Here is a 21,799-nt window from a genome sequence, read left to right as displayed (position 1 = left end):
TTAAACTGTTTAAGTTTCCATTTTACTTGATTATCAATCGTTAAACTAACGTAAACGGTTTAATTTCGCCGTTCAAAAAACCGGATATGACGTTTCCAACGCATTTTATGAAGACGGCGCGAAGGAGGTGTATCATGGCGTCGGAGCTAGAAGTACCAGTCAGATAAGAAAATCTAAAGACTTCTTTGTGTTAAGTCAAAAACTTTAATTTCTGTAAGTGTTTTAGTATGCTTTTAGTGTTGTTTTGCAGACGAGTGTAACTGGTATATCGCGCCATTAATAGATGATTTCGCGCGGTTGGGATGTGAACGCGCATATGGACTGTAACGTTAGTGTATTTGTATGTGTGCTTGTGGAACAGAGGATGCGGCGAATTATTAAAATTCAAAGTGCTTTTCCGTCTCATTAAAGATATATAGGCAGTTAAATAAAACCTTCCTGTGCTCTTTCTAGGCTATTCAAGTCCCAGTAAAATTAGCGTTAGCTAAAGCACGAAATCAAGTACAAATAATGCCACATTCGACTTCTGCATACTTTTAACATTTTATCTGCTATTCGTTTTTATAACAGCATACATTTGATCACGGATTTCTTCATCGCTGCCTGATTTTGGCGAAATGAAGGAATGGCACAACTTTACTGACGGAGAAAAAAGTTTTGGCTAAGGTAAGTGAACCGCTGTATTGCCTTTTCATCCTTTGTAAACAAAAGGAATAAGGGTATTTTGCATTTTCTGTTTTAGAGGAATGCACGCAGTTGTAAATGTGAACTGGTGGATGGTTAAGAAGCTGATGTGTCTTCTAGAAATCTAAACAAGTAAGACACTAAGATATATTGATATGTTATATGTTAATACATTTATGTATGCATGTATTTGTGTGTGTGTATATATATGAAGAGTTCATGTATATATTAAGAGTTAATTTGCAAGAACAGATAACTCTGTTTTTGTTTTTTTAAATAATTATTCTGCATTCCAAGTAATATCAATCAAATTGTGGTTGGTTTATTTCGAATGAATATTAATAGCTCAAAAATACAGCTAACTAACACAATAAAACACAAAAAAACAAACAAACAAAAAAAGAAAAAAAACAACAACACACACACACAATAAAAAACATGTTTTATGAATATTAATAAAAACTATAAACTATAAACTGAACTATAAATCATGCTTTTTACAGTCATTTTATGACTTTAAATATGCTCCAGATCATGTCCACCCTTTTGGAATAATATACATGACAATAATCACACAAATCTTTTGATCACTGAATTTGTCTTTGCTGTTAAACTATATATGGGTGCTCTTGTAACAAATTGTACTTCATGTGTTTACAGATTTGTGCAGAATAACCATAGGTCCATTAGTGTCAACTGTCTTTGCCAGTGGGTGGATCCACACTGCAAAACTTATGAAGATGATTGCAAACCGAAGAAGAGTCCTTGGACAAAGCATTAAACCCTCTTGGTCCCCACTACACAGGTAAGAACAGCTACACTCAACAAAAACTTTTGTAATCATGTTAAAGGGGTCATCAGATGCTGTTGATATGATTCTTTAGAGTCTTAATGAGAAGTGCATAGCATACTTTTGTTAAAATTTCTCAGTGGTAGTGTAAAAAACACCCATTTTACCATATCAAAATCAGCCCTTTTCAGAGTGGGCCATTCTGTTGCATGTTCCTTTAAATACAATAAGTGTGGTCAGACTGTTTTCAGCTCTCACTCGGCTCATTTAGGGCGGGTCTAAGATAAGACGGTCATGTAAATTAACTATTGTAGGAGCAGCCTTGATCGGTGTGACGTCACACCAACTTAGAAGCTGAGAATGACCTGATTTGAAAAAGGGCATATTACTTATAACGATTAAAAAAATACCACTGGGTGGATTTTTATCATTATAGGGTGGTTGTGTACACATACTGCCAACATCCATATATGTTCAAACAACATGTAAAAGTGAGTTTTGGATCAGATGACCCCTTTAAAACATTGTCTCACCAGCCACTGAGTTTTAGGGTTATGGTCATAGGCATTAACAAAAAAGACAGATATAATAAGAATTGGGTTATTAATATAGTAAATATAAAAATATGGTATTACTGTAAACTGACAGATATTGCAAATAAATTAACTTCCCAAAAACAATACATTCTAAAGCAAGGCAGGCGTGTCAAACCTGCTCTTGGAGAGCCAGTGTTCTGGAGTTTAGCTCCAACACCCCTGCCTGGAACTTTTAGTAAAACTTTGATTAGCAAACCTGTAAGACCTTCGTTCATCTTTAAAATACAAATTAAGATATTTTTGATAAAATCAGAGAGCTTTCTGACCCTGCATAGACATCAACGCAACTGAAATATTCCCAAGCCCTGAAACGTAGTAAGGACTTTGATATAATAGTCCATGTGACATCAGTGGTTCAACCATAATTTTACAAAGCTACAAGAATACTTTTTATGGGTAAAGAAACAAAAATAACTACTTTATTCAACAATTCTTCTCCTCCAAATCACGTATTTTGCCATTATGGAGAGTATCACGATGCATGCACTTGCTTTCCTCTGCAAGCAAACAAGGCCCAGCGCATACATGTTCTATGTCAGCAGAACCACACACATGCGTTATGCAAAGAGGTACTCTCAATAATGGCAGAAGATGCAATTTGGAGAAGAATTGATGAATAAAGTCAATATTTTTTTCTTCTTTGCACACAAAAAGTATTCTCACTGCTTTGTAAAATTATGGTTGAACCACTGTTTTTTACACTGTTTTACTGGTGTCCTTACTACGTTTCTGGGTCTGGGAGCATTTCAGTTGCATTACTGTCTATGCCGGGTCAGAAAGCTCTCAGATTTCATCAAAAATATCTTTATTTGTGTTCAGAAGATGACTGAAGGTCTTGTGGGTTTGGAACGACATGAGGGTGAGTAATTAATCACAGAATTTTCATTTTTGGGTGAACTATCCCTTTAATTGGGAATATTGCTAAACTCTGCAGGACAGTGACTTTCTGTGCTGATCTGGTCCAGTACTGTTTCATTTTCCACTGTAATGTTAGTTAGAATTCCATCTGAACTGCTTGCCTTTATTTCCCATAAGGAAATGATCAGACGCAATAATAATGACATTTTTCAAATGTGTTTTTTTTTTTTTTTTAGAAAAATGTAAAGGCTAAATCTCATGAATTTTGTTGTTGTCTGCATCTTTAGACTAATGACGTTGAAGTACCCAAATGAAGACACTAGCAGTGTTATTATGGAGTATATGGTAAGTTGTTTTTATTTATTAATTTATTTATTTATTGGTATTTTCAAAGATGATAAATGCTAAGGTAAATTTAAGAATTTACGGTAAATTTAAGAATTCGAGTACTCCATTCTTTTAAATATCCTCTCTAGGATACAGACGTTGGCAGCACTCAGGAGGTGATCCAGAGGAATCATGGGAATCTATGTCATACGATTTGAAGGTGCAGACATTGAAGACAGCACAGCAGATGTTGGAGTGTTGGAAGATAAAGTTCTTCAGGACCTTAGCAGTAAACCCTATGAAAAACATGTTGCTGGGACTGATATATGGACTAAACTTGAACTCCTGAAATCAGGTACACATTTGGAGTACTGCAGAATTTATTTCTGGAGCCAGTTCCTGTTCCTGGATTAAGGTTTGATTGGTTACCTTTATATGCCAATTAGAAAATGACAGTAGTTTAATATTTCTGTAATTTTGTAATGTGGTTGTAACTGTAATTGTTGCTCTTGTTTAACAAATACACTTGATAATTTGTGACATCTTGTCTTTTGTGATTCATTGCAAAACAATCACACAAAAATGCTTTGTTGAAGGGAGTAACTTTAACTTGAAATCATTTAGTTAAAGTAACTGGAACCAATTGGATGGAACCACTGTCCATAATTTAAATGAGTTGTCTGAAACAAACTTCCTTATGTTGATAAAGTGAAACATATTTGGCCAGTTTTTAATAAACCAAAACATGTTCACTAAACTTAACCGGTTTAAGTTACAGGGAAGTGAATAAATTGAGTTGGTTGGACATTACTATTTCACATAAATTCTTCCTCATTCAGCTGTGTTGTCACAACACAAAGAGTTTGCATAGATTCAAAAAAATCCATTCATGTTCATCAAAAACAATTTGGTTGTGTGGAACCACTGTCCATAATTGAATTAAGTAGGTTTAAAGAATCATTTTTTTGAGTGAACTTATAATATGAGGCAAACCTGCAATAATTAAAAATGTTAAATAATACACATAATCTATATGTATCTATTCCCATTTTTTTAACCAGTGTCTTTGCTGCTGACCTGCAATGATCCAATTCAACCATGCTAATAAGCAAAAATGACTTTAGATAAGCATAACATGTTTTTCTCTTTCTCCTTTTCTCTCTCTCTCTCTCTCTCTCTCTCTCTCTCTGTGTGTGTGTGTTGCATGCTGGGAGCGAAGGTGGCGTGTGAGAGGCACGTGTGGGAGCGTGAAGTTCTAAAACTTTGCTGTATAAATCCTTTCCTTCTTTTTTTTGTGGGGGGGATTTATTTATTTATTTATTTATTTTTTTTCTCCTTTGGGGCACTGATATATTAGTTTAATTTATACGCAGCGTTTTAGTGAGGCGGGATGGCGTCTACCCCTGCTGGGGAAGAGCCATCCCTCTCGCTTAGGAATGGTTTCAGGTGCGTTCCCAAGGCAGGTACTATGGTAGGCCATGAAAATATTGAATAAAGCGGTTGTGGTTTTTCTAAAGAATGAACAACTAGTAAGTCGTTTAATTGAAAGCAGCATGTGGGTGAAAGAAAGTTTTGTGCCCATTACACCGTTGCATGCTCCAGCTACGAAGGTGATAATTTCTAATGTACCACCGTTTGTCAAAGATGATGCGATAGTACGAGAATTAACTCGATTTGGAAAGATGGCAAGTGCCGTTAAAACGATACCGCTGGGTTGTAAATCTGCCGAACTTAAACATGTCTTGTCTTTCAGACGGCAAGTGTTTATGTTTTTATCATCTCCTACTAAAACACTAGATATTTCGTAATGTGTGGGGAAAAGCTCTTACATGGTTTACGCTAGTACTGACAGTCTGCGTTGTTATGAGTGCGGTGAAACTGGTCATAAGAGATTTTCCTGTCCTCATAAACAACGAGCAGAGAAAGTTGCAGGGACGTCAGGAGTGTCGGATGTGAGCAGTGCGGAGGAAAGGCCACTGAGCAATGTAGGGGCTCAAAGTGAGGAAGGACAAACGAGGGAAGTTGATGGTGGTGGCATCAACATTAACAGAGTGGAGGTGAATGACAGTGCTTCTGGTAGTATAGTTAATAGGAATGAAGAGGATGCGTTTAATGGCTGTAGTGTTACTGTTGCGTTGGATCACAAAGATGATGGGATGCAAGACGGCGATAGGGGATTAAATGATGAGGCGGAGAAAGATTCAGAGGATGAGAGTATTTGGGATGATGATTCATGCATTGATGTAGATTATGGTAAATCTGGGGATTTTTATTCTGTGGATCAGATAAACGACTTTCTAGATGAAACTAAAAGGAAGTCTGTTGATATTGAAGAGGTTTTTCCTGATTTAGATAAATTTGTTGCATCTGTAATGAAAGCAAGGAGGGAATGTAGCGTTGAAGTTTTGTCACAGCAAAAAAGGTTCAGGCTGAAGAAGTATTTGACAGCAGTCAGGCAAAAAATGAAAAATGAAAAGGTTAGACGTCGTTCTACTAGGACAAGGGGGATCTTCCGCTCGAGGGATTTACGATCATGTTCCAGCTTGTAGCTAACACCACCAGCTACCCGGACAACTGTGCGTTCTATGATGCAAGCCTTAACGCGTCATGCAGAGCGCCGTCGTCCGAGGATGGCCCTCGAGCAGATTTCGCCGCATTTGTGGAGTGGACACTGGCGAGAAACAAACCCTCGTTCCCCGCCTGCTCCTTGGAGAGTCTCGCTAGTGCCACTCCGGACCCAGAACCCAGCCAATCACCACCCCGACACGCAGAGCTACAAGCCCGAGCCCACCGCAGACGGATCCCACGCTACCAGCGCGACCCAGGAGCCATCGCCCATCGGAGCGACAGATCGAGCGATCACCACGGAGCTGGAGGAATTTGCGTCTGACCAGGTGCGAGAGCCGGCCACAGAGCCTGCGACGGTGGACGTTCCTGATGGCCGTGAGGGTGCTGAGGACAGCACCGCCCACTGCACCACCGCTGAGGGTTAGCAACGCCTGGATCTGGGACCAATTTTTCTGGAACAAAATTTGACTAATGTCTTTGAAGATATATATGAAGACATGCCCGCTCTCCTTCCACCATCTAAATTACCTGACTGCCTGGATTTCCCACCCACCCTCCCTCTGTCTATTGTTTCTGCGGCCTCAGTCCCGCCACCGCTGTCTCCTGGCAGCCCATCTGCTCACCCTCAGCCCACCATCTGTGCGGTGGGTTCGCCGCAGGTCTGCCAGTCTCCATTGGTGTCATGGCTGGAGGATCCCTCATCTTCGCCTCCAGCCTCTGAGTCCTGGACTCCACCTCGGCCCTCCGACCCTGCGGCTCCACCCCGTCTCTCAGCTCCCTCGTCTCCACCGTCGCCCGTCGGTCCACCAGCTCCACCGGGCTCCATCGTCCCTCCGGCTCCGCCCTGGTCAGTCGTCGCCCCACCTTCACCTCTGGACTCCTCGTCGCTCCGTCCCTCCGGCTCTGTGGACCTCCTCCCTCCCGCGGGCACAGCCTCGGTCCTCTGTCGCTCCGGCTCCGCCGCGGACCTCCGGATCTCCACCTCCGCCTCGGTCGCCAGAGCCTTGAGCTCCGCCTGGGCCCTCCGGATCCTCGGGGTCGTCCAGGATCATCGGCTCTCCGTCTCCGCCTCGGGCTCTACCACCACCTGCTCCGCCTCCGTCGGTCGGCCCCATGGAGTCGTTAGCCTTTCCTCCACCATGGCTCCTCCCTCCATTGGCTCCACCGTGGGGCTCCATCATGGCTGCGGTCTGGGTCTCACCTGGCTCCTCCTGCTCCAGCCCCCTCCTGTCACCTCCTTGGCTACTCCCTCCATCATCACCTCCATGGAATATCCCGTCATCACCCTGGACTCCATCTTTTGCCCTCCTTCCGGAAGTCCGTCCTCCACCGAAGCCCCCTCCTAAGACTTTGTACATCTTGTTGTCTCTGTTTGTCGGCGTGAGGACGCGCCTTCCGGGAGGGGGAGGTAATGTCACACCCCTGGACTTTCTAGTTGGTTTCTCCCATCATCTCCCCTGCAGTTCTGTGTATTTTGGTTTCTCCCTCATTGTCAACACCTGTGTCTGTAATCAGTCTGTGTGTATATATAGCGTGTGTTTCCCCTCTTGCTTTGTCGGATGTTGATGTTACTACCCTGTGTTCCTGTGTCTCCTGTGTTCCCCGTGGATTTATTAAATACCTTCGTTTATTTACGTCGTTGTTCGTGTGCTTTGTCTGAACGTGACAGTATAAGCCCAAGCTCAATCTCAGATCATCATTTAATTTCACTAAAGGTTTTTTTTTTTTTAACTCAAATGATCCCTCATTGTTTTTATTGGAGATTTAGTAATAAGCTGTTGGAGAATCTTGACTTTCATGAAAAGTTTAAAATTTTTTGGAATCAGTGGACTGAACAAAAAGGCAATTATGAAAATCTTCTTCAATGGTGGGAAGTGGGAAAAGCCCAAATTAAACTTTTCTGTCAACAATTTTCGTCACAAATTTGGATTAGTATTAGAACGAAAATGTCTCAATTAGAAGAAGATATCTTTGTTCTATATGATTCACTGATAAATAAGAATGATATTGCAGTGCAAGAGAAATTGTTGTGTAAAAAACAGGAGTTAAGGAATATTTTACATGAAAGAGTAAAATCAGCACTTGTTAGAATAAGGTTTACTACCATCAATGATATGGATGCACCTACAAAATATTTTTTTAATTTGGAAAAAAAGGTGGCTTATGATAACCCAATGTATTGTTTACGAAGGCCTGATGGAAGTTTTACATCTGACCCCTTAATGATGAGAAGACTTGCTATTGAATTTTATTCAGAATTATATGCCAAAGAGGACATTGATCTTGATGCAACATGTGAACTTTTTATTGATTTACCAACTTTAAAAGAAGAAGATAGACTGTCTCTTGATCTTAACATCACTTTTGAAGAGGTAACTGATGGTGTAAAGCAACTTTCAACAGGACGTGCACCAGGCTATGATGGACTTACAGCTGAGTTTTATAAGTCTCTTTGGGGAGTAATTGGACATGATTTTTTTAAAGTTTTAGAAGAAAGTTTTAAGTTAAAGGTTCTGCCGAAAAGCTGTCAAAGAGCAGTCCTTTCTCTTCTTCCGAAGAAAGGAGACTTGTGTTTGCTTAAAAATTGACCTGTTGCTGTTCTTAACTCAGATTATAAGATATTGTCTAAATGTATTGCAAATCGACTCAAAAAAGTATTGGACTTCTTGATTCATGATGACCAGACTTATTGTATTCCAAAAAGATGTATTTATGACAATTTGTTTTTAATGAGAGATATTTTAGAATATTTAAGATTGTACAATGTTAATGTTGGAATTGTGTCTTTAGATCAAGAAAAAGCATTTGATCGTGTTGATCATCAATATTTGTTTAATGTATTAAAATGCTTTGGCTTTGGGAATAAGTTTATATCATGGATCAAATTGTTGTATAAGGGATCTGAGTGTATGATTAAGGTAGGAGGTGGTTTAAGTGTACCAGTTAAAATGCTAAAAGGAATTAGACAAGGTTGTCCAATGTCTGGTCAACTGTATAGTTTGGCAATTGAATCTTTATTATGTTTGTTAAGACGTAGCTTAGTGGGTATGACCATAAATGGTAGTTTGAGAAACAAGTCTATTTTATTGTCTGCATATGCTGATGACATCACTGTTATAATACAACAGCAGAACGATGTACAGATTTTAAAGGGGGCTTTAGAAATTTATGAAAGAGCTTCGTCTGCCAGGCTTAACTGGGACAAAACAGAAGCTTTGTGGTGTGGATGTATCGATGATAGTGTTTTGCCCAAACTCCCTAATAATATTCAGTGGGGTAAAACTGGATTTAAATATTTGGGGGTGTTTTTAGGTCAAGATGAGTTCAAAAAGAAAAACTGGGAGGGTTTGTTGGAGAAGGTCTATGCTAGGTTGTCTAGATGGAAATGGATGCTACCCCAGTTATCATATAGAGGAAGAGTTCTGATTGTTAATAATCTTATTGCATCAATGTTGTGGCACAAACTGATGGTTTTGGATCCACCAGTGATGCTAATCCAGGAAATTCAAAGATTACTTGTGGACCTTTTTTGGTCTGCTCAGCATTGGCTGAGAGGTGCTGCTCTTTATCTGCCAGTTCAAGAAGGTGGCCAAGGACTGATAGATATTCGGGCTAGAGTGGTGGCCTTTCGGCTGCAGGCCGTTCAGCACCTCTTGTACCATCGACATTGTGGATGGATGGATTTAGCATGTGCTCTGTTACGCAAGGCTGGACAAATGGGGCTGGACAGACAGTTATTTATTATGGCCCTAGAGAGAACCTCTCTAAGTGGTCTTAACTCTTTTTATCTCAATGTGTTGGACCTAGAGAGATTGGAGAGATTGGTCAAAACCGGACCTGTCACTGTTAAATGAGCCCCTTTTTTTTAACCCACTTTTACCTGGTGAGTTGTTGAACTCTGTGACCAAAAGGACAAGATTGAATTCTGCTGGAGTATCTACACTTCAGGACTTAAGGGAAAGAGATGGATGGATAAAAGCTGAAAATCTTGCCCAAAAAGTGGGCTTCAGATCCGTGCGACTCGCCAAGCGAGTGCTTGAGGAACTGGAAACTGCACTCCCTGGTCCAGTTAAGATGTTTCTGAAGGAGATGTGTAATGAAGAAAACACAGAATTTAATTTTTTTCCAGAATTTACTTTACTGATTAAAAAAGAACATCAAGAAGAAAGACAAGCAAAACTGTTATCGTTGAGTACTCCACAAATGGGGCTCTTCAGTAATTTATCAAAAAAGTCTGTGTATACAGCATGTATTAAAATTGTGAACTATCAAAGCCTTAAAGATTTACCGGAGAGCAAATGGACTTTGTGCTTTGAATCAGGCTTTTCCCCGAAAGGTAGCTGGCGGTCCCTGTACAGAAAACCCACTGAGAAGAGAGTAGGAGATCTTCAGTGGAGAATTGTACATGGGATTTTAGCCACAAACAGACACATTGCACGACTGAATCCTTTAGTTGGGGAGGGATGTCCTTTTTGTAATATTTCTGAAACAGTGATGCATGTTTTTTTGGAGTGTTGTCGCTTAACAACTGTAATGCAGTTAGCAAAGGATTGGAGTTTGAAATTAATGTGTGTGTTTAATATTCCTCTGTTTATTTATGGCCCAAAATACTCAGTGGAGAATAAGGAAAAAGTGATCATTCTCAATTTTCTGTATGGAATGGTGAAGTTGGCAATATGGTGTACTAGAAAAAACAAAGTGGAAGGAAGGGGTTGTACTGATCCTGTTTTATTGACAAAATGTTTTGTCAAAAAGAGGTTAATAGTGGAGTTTGCTTTTTATAGTCTTACACATAATGTTCTTTCTTTTTTTAACCGTTGGGGTTTTGATAATTTTTTGTGTGAATCTGATGGGAGTGGAGGTTTTATTGTAAATGGTTTTTAGGTTTTCATGTTTATCTCCCTCTATCAATGAGCGATGTGTGATGAATGAATAATCATGTGATTGTGATGTTAATTGATCCCAAATATCATTGATTTATTAAAAGGTATTTTAAAGTCAAGTCTCTCTCTCTCTCTCTCTCTCTCTCTCTCTCTCTCTCTCTCTCATGTCCTATGCTTCATGAAGTCAGAATGGCAGCACAGCCGAAAGGTTTGTTTTAGTTTTTGAATTTAAGTTTCCTTCAGCTTGAGGATTATTTATTTCATTTTTGGTGTGAAAGGGCTTTTACATTTTGCTTTCACAAAAATACAACTTTTTATATTAAAATCAAACAAGCAATCCCAGGCCAGACGAGAAACAGCAACACATAAGTAATGCAATTAGCAACTTTATTTAGGGAGTAATGCAATATTGTAATGCATTACTTTTAAAAGTAAATTTCCCCAAAACTGGAAGTAAGTATCAATGCCCCACAATTGCACATAGAATGGTTTTGAAAATGGCGTGATGAATAATTGTATTTGTTTGAGTCAGAGCATGTAGAAATCATGGTAACACTTTCTATGAAGTCCATATTTATAATACATTATAAGGGTATTCTTAAGGCATTATAATGCATAATGCATTATAAAACCTTATAATATGTTATATCATCTTATAAATAATTATAACAACAATTATGATACAATTATAATGCTTACGCATATGTGGTTATAACTTTTAAGATTATAATTATTTATACCACACAATGAACACCATGAATCTTATTTTACATTTATAAAGGGCTGTATATCTTGACATTGTTATTTTAAGATCTGTGCAGCATCTTACTACATCTTTTAAGTGGTTAGGTATGGAGTGTTATTTGAGCATTCCCTGTTAGGCTAATATTATTTTTGATGTGAGCTAGTTAATAATTTCAACTGAAAAAAGTTCAAAGTTTATTTGTTAGGTTACATTTTATTTTGATGCTCCCTTTAGTTTACTGACTATAGTCGACTATAAGCAACTTTGCAACTACATGTCAACTCACTCTCAGAGTAAGTTAGTAGGCTTATGTTATGGTTAGGGTAGGTAGAATGTTGATGTACTTGAAAAGTTACTTACAGTCAGTTTGTCTTTTGGGGAACCATCAACATAAACTGTTAGCACATATTTAGCAGACATACTACTAATACCCCAATGACTGCTAGTTGACATATTTGTCACTAATCAACAGGTGACCAAAAATAGTTCAAAGCAAATGTGTCATATTATACATTCATCTGATCTAATATCTGATCTTATGGCTGTTTGAGAAAAAAAAAATAGTATAAGTATTATTATAACTATACTTATAAATGGTCATTGATTGCTTTAAGTAAAGTAGCATGTGAAAGATGGCAAGATATGAGACTTATAATACATTATAACTATGAGAAATATAATCCATTGTAACTTAAGTGAATGCAACATGTTCACTGTGTGTTATAAATCATCATACTCTTAAGCTATAACTACAAATAAGTAAGTATTATAATACATTAAAACATTGTTCCTTTGAATATTCATAAGATGGTATAACATATTATAAGTTTTTTTATAATGCATTATACATTCATTAAGAATACCCTTATAATTTATTATAAATGTGGGCTTCATAGAAAGTGTTACCGAAATGATCATGATTCCCTGCTCTATTATAACAAAGGATACTCTTAACTTAAGGCATTTATTGCAACTCGGCCCAGATTAACTGTTTTAGATATGACAAGGCCTCATTAAAAATAAATAAATATATAAATTACAAAAATGTTTATGTTGCGACAATCTGAAACAGCAAAACATTTTGCAGTCATTAAACACTTGTGTGTAGCATAGTTTACATGTTCTAGATGAAATGCAGAGCTCACAAATCTAATTAAATGAGATCCTAACAATGCATTACAGGTATCGTTTAATCGTTAAGCATCGGGTATTAAATGAACACACTAAAATAATCTTTAAAATGGTTTTGGACACCTCTACAAATTGGCTGACAGCCAAAACAGTGTACTCCATAAAAGGATAAGGAGTGAATTTGCACACAGCGCCAACACCTCTTCAACGCACCTGATTTAACTTATCGGTTCATAAGTAGAGCGCTCAACACATTTAACTGGTTTTGACAAAAAGAACATGTATAGTAAATGTGCAGTGAGCGTTTTCCTCTTTTCCTCATTATGATCTCAACACTGATCTCTTTTGTTTCACTGCAGTTCTGGATTAGATTGATGTTTTTGTCAGACTTGGTGCAGGAATAATAAAACGTTCTACACAAGATGCATAAATTGCCAGTCAACACTCTTTTCATGTTATAAAGAAAGAGAGTTAGTCTAAAGACTGTTTTTGAAAAGGATGTGAGAACTCTATGTTCATCTACTTTTGTTTGCCTCTTTAGAGCTGAGGTCAGGAGAAAAGCAAAAGGCTGTTTGCAGTTCACTTGCTCTTATGAGTTATCCTTGAATATCCTTGCACCTGCAGCTTCATATTCTTCCTCATATGAGATGTTTGAGCATGTTGGTTGGTTGGTTTGTTTGTCTTTTCCACTTGTATTCATCTCACTTTCACCATCCTATCTCAGTGTTTGTCAGAAGCACAGTGCTGCTGGCCCAATTTCAATGTTTCACTGTACTTTCAAAAGCTTGCCAGCACCAAATCAAAAGCACAAGTAACTGTGGACATGATTACAGCAGTGCTTCCCTCTATTGATTTAAAGTGCTCCCTCAGAAGACAAAGTGCATCAAGGGCAGTAAGGAAGTTTGAACATTTACCTGTTGCTATGACAACCATCTCAAAGGTCAAATACTCTCTGCCAAGGGTCACAGACAACTCAACAATAATAAAATCAAATTGTTGCAGAGCCAGGCAAGTTTAACACCCACACATCAATGCCTCCTGTCAGGCCACAGGTGCTGCACTTTTATAATAGAGAGGAGCAATAAGCTACATTTTTACATGTACAGTCCTTGGTGGTTTCTGTAGGCTCAAGTCAAAAAAGTCAACCCAAAGTCTCTTACATTCTGCTCTATAAATATGCCCACTCCCTCTTTAAATCTATGTCTATTAGGGGAGTAACGATACATGTATTCATACCGAACCGTAACGGTACGGACATCTCGGTTCGGCGCATGAGGCCTTACAACAAATACAGGCAATTCACCCTCAATCCAGAAGGGGGTGCATTAATGCAACTCTGTTTGATAACCACTGGCAGAAGAAGAGCGAATGCCAGGAGTTGCGCTAATGAAAACAAAGCCCACTAGACAGTGACCATGTGCTGATTCCATATTTCCATATTTGTGATGCATCCAAATGCTAAACTATTATTTATTATGTAAATTATAGACTTTGGCTTCAGTCGCGTTCTAACGATGACACAGTGAGGTGGGCGCGCTGATGTTTGGTTCACTGTGTTTTATTTTGATAAAGTACCAACTGCGTTGTCAAGTTAACAATGCTAGAAGCCTGGAACTAATATGTTTTGTTTTTGTGTGTGCCGGCGCGATTACTTCAACTTTCCTCATACCAGCAAAATCAACTCAAACATAAAACAAATAGAATGTGAAACGTGATATCTGTGTACTGTTACACCCCTAATGTCTATGTATTGATTTAGGTCACACTTTATTTTAAAGTTCAATTCTCATATTACTTTTGCCTCAATAAACTCCTAATTCGCTGCTTATTAATAGTTGTTAAGTTTAGGTATGGTGTGGATTAAGAGATCTAAAATATGGTCGTGCAGAAAAAGGCATTAATATGTGCTTAATAAGTATTCATAAATAGCCAGTATGAGAGGTAGCAGTGAGAACTTGACCTTAAAATAAAGTGTTACCTGTTTGTTGAAGCTCTTGGTACCAGTGTGAACATACAAAGGATATGAAGAATTCGAACAAACCCATAACCCTAAACCTAAACCTAATCCTAATCATGAGCAATTGTAATAGGTTACAGACACACCGTTTACACAGTAACTAAGGTAAATACTAAAAGCAACATCTGGAAAGTCTAATAATATTTAATAAGTGAAATCAAGGTACAGGTTTGTCAGTAAAATTTTAATTATCTGTCAGCTGCTTATTTTTAACTTAACTGTGTGTGCAGCACAGACTACAAAACGTTTGGAAGCATTTCTAGAGGAAAACAGCAACTAGATCTAAAACTTTAGGAAGACACATCTCAGAAAGTATTTTTGTCTCTGACCTGACATGAAAACACCACATACGAGTTAAGCGTTTGTGCTGTGCAGTGTGAGTGACTGACTGTATGGTGTGACTGACAGTTTGACAGCTCAGGTTGACTGAACTCGCGTAGAAAATTGCAGCTGTGCATCCTGAAAATTTAAGGTCAGTTTGGTTATAGAATATAGTTGTCATTACAACTACACTGTGTGTGACATAACCATATTTACCACTCTAAAACTTGACTGACAACTGTGTTCTGCCACTGTGTGAAGGTAGCCATATCCAGAGGAAAAACATATTGCTCAGAGGTTGTTTTTACCTAAGCTCAAGAGAGTTTTGATAGCTCTCATTTCTTAGGAGAAACAGACATCAATGAGACATCATGAGAAAGTTTTGTGAGTAGAAAGTCTGAGGAAAAAGGTATGAGAAAAATGGAAGACCTCTTTATTGTCTTGCAATAATCTTATCAAGGCCTTCTTTTCAATGGACATGGAAAATAGGAGGGGAGAGAGAAGAAAAGGGCCAGCAGAAGTCCTTCAGGCAGGACTCAATCTCAAGTTGTCTAAGGTACAGCTGCGCCATATTTTTGAGCGTTGCACACAAGGCCATGGCTCTGACGCTTTGCACAGTCAGGTGATTCTTTTACGCATGTTATTTGGGTGTCAACTTTGTCTTCAGTTGTTTCACCTAAACGTAACAACTACCTTACTAACTATTAATAAGCAGCAAATTAGGAGTTTAATGATTCAAAAGCCATAGTTAATGGTTTGTCAATAATGAGAACTGGACCTTAAAATATAGTGTTGCTTGTTTTTTCCAGTTTAGGTACTGGGTAAGATTAGGGATGTACAATATGGTCATGCAGAAGATGTCCATTATTAGTACTGATAAACAGCCAGTAATATGCATGCTAATAAGCAACTACTTAACAGCAAGAATTATACTAAATATAGTATACCTATACTAAAGTGTTAAAGAAGAAACTACACTTTAAATAGCATTGTGCTTATCAAAGGATAAAAGGTAACTAGAGGTAACACTTTATTTTGATAGTCCACTTTAGACCTTCTACTAAGAGTAAGTAACTTTGCAACTGCATGTCATCTAGCCATTAGAGTATTAGTAGATGGTCTGCTTAATATCTTCTAACACTCTTCTAAACTTTGCAAGTATATGTCAACTTATTCTACTAACTCTACACCTAACCTAACAGTCTGCTTTGAGAGTTAGTAGACATGCAGTTGCAAAGTTAATTATAGTTAGTAGAGTGTCTAAAGTCGACTATCAAAATAAAGTGTAACCCTAGATTATATGTACCTTCATTGTCCAGAACTGATATGCAGCACACCTTACATCCACACTACAAAGCAAAACTGTGTAAAGTTTTGTATAAGATCAATACTTGTTTAACAAATGTATAGTGTACCATCGCTTCATAATTATGGCATGACTTTCTTTATTGTTTAAAATGTAAACTTTTTTCTTGTAAATTCAATTTTCATTTAATTAAAATGTAAGTCTTCTGCTAAATAATTGTGTATCAACACTAATGTCTTCTGAAACTTAAGAGATTATTTTCCTCAAGAGAAAAATGTGAGAAGCAGGTGAAGTCCAGCCTGGTCTCATTGTTTATATGTAGGTATTTATACGTAACGTTGAGAGGCACAAACCGTACATTTTTATTGATGCTAAAACATAAAGTTTAACCATTTCAGTGTTTAAAACGTACAAATCGCTACGTATTTTTAACTAAAAAAAAGTAAAATATAAATAAAGATATTTGTATAAATTCCTTTTTTTATCATTTTATCAACAAGCGATTTAGATTTTTAGCCCCCGTAACCCACCCCCAAACCTAAACCTACCCATTTTATAGCAAATATGAATTTTTATAATTTTATTAATAAGAGATTAAGACTTTTAGACCCCTTAACCCACCCCCAAACCTAAACCTGCCCATTTTATAGCAAACATAAAAGGATATAAAATGTAACAATATAGAATAATGTATTATTATGTAGCATCTGGACCAATCAGACATACGGTTATTTGTTACATTTAACAAATAATCTTTAAAACCAACAACGCAGCTATATGCTGGAGTTTTGAAGACAACCCCCCAAAGCAACTAACACTCCAAAAGGGCTTAGTTGCCAGGGTGACCATCTGATATCACAGGTTTTATTGCTTCAAGGAATGCAAACGGAGCACACTACATTTCTCCATAGGAAAGACACAATGCCTATAGAAATGGACTCTTTCCTATTCATTCACAGACAAACCTTTCTTTGACCTTCCTATCACACATAGCCCAGGTCATTGTGTACAGTACTACTGCATTGTATTTTTAATTTTGTCTGTTGTATTTGTCTTTCTCCTGTTTTATGCATGCGTTATGATAGATGACTAGTTGTATAAACCACCTATGTCATGTTTGGTTTCTTTGAATTTGTATTTTGATGATCTAAAAGATGGTGTAAATTAGATCTTGATACCTATGCAACATATTAGTGTTTTAAGAAACCTTAGTCATTTTTGCATCAACACCCAATCGAATTACATATGCAAAATACCATGCTCACAGACAAAGAGTCGTAAACTTTCCCTCCAAAGGCGAAAGTTACCATTGGTTCGTGGACCTCCTGGAGGCACAGCCTCCAGAGAGTTTAAAGGCATCGACTGATCTCTTCTTCTTCTCTTCTCTCTTCACTCTCTTCTTCTCCACGGGGAGCCTGAGCCGGCACAGGGCGTGCCCGGCGGGCCCGACTGGCCCCAACACTGGCTCTTGACCACAAAGAGCCAGACATTTCCACTCAACCCTGCAATTCCTCTTCATGACTCGCTTCAGTCAGTCAATGGTTCTTTTAGAACCTTCGAAGATGAGCTAGAGCCTTTCAGGACTTCCCTAAGTACGCTTGTCTTTCCATTCCCCAAGGATCACAGGACTTCAGCTGGGTCCCTCTCAGCTCTTGGTTCTTCTTCAGTTTTCACATGGGACGAAACTCCCAGTCACCATCGAGTCAGAACATCTTTGGAGTTCATCACTCTTCGGACCCAGAAGAACGTGATCGCAATTCCAAAACCACCACTGCTCCAAACCATCACGACTTTCACCTGAGACTGCATTCGGACACTTGTTCAACGACCAAGGCAATGCAAGTATCGTACATTTAACTAAACAAACAGAGGTTTAGTATAAGCTGTAGACAGCACTGATGGTTTCACTCAGGTGCCTAACTGACTCTTTTCATAGCTTCATTTCCTTGTCTCTCTCTAAATGCTTCTCACTGACCATTCCCCCATGTATGAGTGATTTCAAGTTTGTTTGTTTAGATTAGTTATGTGTTAGTCATTCGTTAATAAAACTCTTGTGCACAAATTACATGAGTTCTGATTCTGATTCTGCTATGCAAATTAATGTCCCTTTACGATTCCGATTCGAGCTACGTGCTCTAATGCAATGGTACTTTAAGAAGGTTATATCCTGTGGACAAGAAAATATCATTTCTTAGAGTTGATATAAAGATTATACTGAATGTTTGCTGGGCGAACAGATTAGTTGATGGAAAAGTAATTCTGCTACAGTTACTACTGGCAGCTGATATAAATAATTGTAATTAATCATAATTAATTGTAATTATTTATACACATTTCCCTTTGAGCTAAATCGCGACAATTATTTTTTTTTTAGTCACTAATGTCATAATCTGTGACGAATGCAGGCGAAAGCCTGTAACGTTAGTTTCTTGATGCGGCACTATTTGAATTTGTAAAATGCACTTCAGTGCGGGTTTATTGCTGTTGCTGCTGTCCAATGGCCTTGGTCGAATTTACAATTGTTAAAATGGGGTCTGATTATACTGTGTGAGATAAAATAAGTGTTCTAAAAGATGAGACGACAAAAATACAGTGAATAAATAAAGTGTATTTACATAAATGTACAAGGAACTTAAAACAACACAATAAAACTAGAAATCCTAGGCTGTTAAAAGCACAGAGACTTTCAGTTCCATACCAATAAAACAGTCCTTAAGAAATCCAGCGTGTCGAAAGTTCCAATATAAAAGTGTCCACCTGTGCATGTACAGACCAACAAGTGATAATCCAAGACAAAGGTGATGCTGGAATGGTAAGTCCTTAAAAACTCCTCAATCCAACATGTGTTTGTTCAATGACCCTGATCGTTTGACATGCTGCCTCCTTTATAGGTTCAATTCCTGTTTCCTGTCATGTGAGGAGTCACATGACAGGCAGACCCAGAGTGTCTTAAAGACATTCACACATTAAAATGTTTAAGAGGAATAAAATGGCTAAAACAACATGAAAACCTATTAAAACTCAAATATACATAAAATCATTATAATACATTGAGCGGGCTAAAATACGCATCCTGTGTGACAGTGTCACACTTATTGTTAGTCACAGCATGTCAGAGAAAATGCCTTTTATGTCCCATCACGTTAATATTACATGAATGGTTAAACGATTGCAGAAATGTTATTTATTTTAAGGGTTTAAAGTGTAGTCTTGTTTAACATTATGTATACCTATCCTTGGAAACGAGCGGGCAGCAGAAATCACACAGAACAAAATGAAATGTTATAATTTCATATTAAATAAACAATTAACAATTTAATAATACAGTTGAAAATATAAGGTATGACAAATAAAAACAATAATAATGAAATAATCCCCCGGTTTCAGTATTCATAAGGATTCATTTTTAGGTGTCTTCAATACGTCAGTATTTTACGTTTAAATGCTGAAAATGCGTAAGTATTTGCACATTTAGATGCTGTAAAAACATCAGTATTGTACGTTTTAGTGTCTGGAAAAACGTAAGTAAATGTATGTTTTGTAGAACCACATTTAACGTAAAATGCATACAAATTATCATGAGATCATGTTGCGAAGTCAAAAGCAAAAATTTCCAGCTGGTGTTCATGTAACAGTCTTTTTTTTTTCTCTCTCTCTCTTCTTATGAAACACCACTAAACAACAGAACTGCATCTTACTACAATATCAGTGAAGCGAAAGTATATTAAAATAAACAATTTGCTGACTTGCGGACAAGCCCAACATACTTGCCGTGAGACTGGGTTGGGGGTGAAGGCTTTCTCAGCATTCGGTATATTTTATGCTTTTAAACAGCACTGTCACAGACATACGCCTCAGACCTTGAGGATGCAGAATGAATTCTCTTTGAAAGAGCTCGCTTCAAAGCAGAGACATTTGAACTGCTTGCTCGAAAACAGCTCTCAGAATATAATTTCCACAGATGAAAGAGACGCCACTTATCTTACTAAGGCAAACGTTCAAAACATTCATCACTTCTAATGTTAACATCCTGCAGAATAACAGTGAGCAAAAGTACAAGGCGCTTGATTAAATCACAGCGAATGATACCTTGCTTCCTGCTAAGGTCAGCACTTAGGCGAAACATAAGACCAAAAATGCATTGTACATATGGTAATACTTTAACACACAATGCAAAATAGAATAATGACTTTCATGATTATGACTTGTGAGGGGAAAGATCACACTTTTCTCAGATGCTGCTTTGAAGCCCTGCTGGGAAGTGATTTTGGTCTAAATGGACATGATCATTTTATATTTTTTTTTCTCTCTTTTTCATTTCCCAGCAGATAGCACGATTTTTAGCAAAGGTATTGGTAATGATTTTATTCTTTACCAGCAGTAGACATATATGTTACCTGTTTCAAACAGGGAAGCATGAAATCATGACTGTAGAATAATAAGAAGAAATTACAGTTATAGTCCAGTAGCATCTTTGGCACTTTTTACGCTTTGTTCTTCTCTCTCTCTCTCTCTCTCTCTCTCTCTCTCTCTTGCAAATAACTGATAAATATATAATTTCAGCTCATAACAACATTACTGTTATCCCACTTATGTACAGCATTCAATTCAAAATGCCCAGTTAAAAAAAAAAAAAAAAACACACACATAAAAGCAGATTGTTATCAGTAAAGACAACAATATAATATTTTTGATGTATGTTACACTAACCTGTTTCAAAAATAGTATCAAATTAAAAAAGTATTCTGTCTCATTCATACAATGCATTATAAATACTCAAGTTGAAAACCTTCAAGATACTTAAGAACTCTTGTAATATGACAAAATCTATATGGATTTAGGTGAAGATTATTGCAGATTATTCTTATTCTTCCATGCTTTTAAAGTGGTCATTGGATGCAAAATTCACTTTTACATGTTTGAACATAAATGTATGTTGACTGTGTGTGTACACAATGACCCTATAATGATAAAAATCCACCCAGTGTTGTTTTAATCCCCAAAATCAGAAAACCAATTTCTCAGATCAGGCCTTTCTGAAATTCCTGACAGAATGAAGTTCTGCACAGGCCACTCCCACAATTGATGATTGACACGACCGCCCTATCTTAGACCCGCCCTCAGTGAGCTGTGAACTGTCCGCCATTGGTTTTGACAGTGGAGCAAGAGTAGACAAGAATGTTTCCGATTAAGCAATTGAGGCTCTCGAACCACCCGTCACCCCACAGAAGAGAGAAGTGGGGTGACCAGTGCTCATTAGCATTTAAAGGGACATTTAAAGGGACATTGCTGTGAAAAGGGCAGTTTTTGACAAGGTAAAAAAGGAGCTGTTTTACACTACCATTGAGAAATATTAACCAAAGTATGTTATAGACCAGGGGCCTTCAATGAAAACATCTTGAGGTCCAGTAATGAACCCTCCTCACCAGCCAAAGTCCGAACAATTATATATAAAAACAATTTTTCGTGTGCTTTATTTAACCAGGTAAAAACTTTCTGAGATTAAAAATCTCTTTTTAAGAAGTGACCTGGCCAAGATGCAGCACATTATCAAGAGGATAAACACAAAGACA

At 37.7% G+C, this 21,799-nt stretch overlaps 1 long non-coding RNA gene across 1 annotated transcript; it reads left to right on the top strand.

The window, feature by feature from the left end:
- The first annotated feature begins 307 nt into the window (after positions 1 to 307).
- On the top strand, positions 308 to 3,567 carry LOC127182159 (uncharacterized). Its single transcript, XR_007829851.1, has 5 exons — positions 308 to 666; positions 743 to 816; positions 1,345 to 1,489; positions 3,216 to 3,273; positions 3,405 to 3,567. It is a non-coding gene; the product is annotated as an uncharacterized LOC127182159 (long non-coding RNA).
- Positions 3,568 to 21,799: the final 18,232 nt, after the last annotated feature.

Source organism: Labeo rohita, chromosome 19, assembly GCF_022985175.1.
Source record: "Labeo rohita strain BAU-BD-2019 chromosome 19, IGBB_LRoh.1.0, whole genome shotgun sequence".
In the NCBI taxonomy this organism is placed as follows: Eukaryota; Metazoa; Chordata; class Actinopteri; order Cypriniformes; family Cyprinidae; genus Labeo; species Labeo rohita.
The sequence above is the reverse complement of the archived record's forward strand: the minus strand, read 5'-3'. Positions and strand labels throughout refer to the sequence as shown.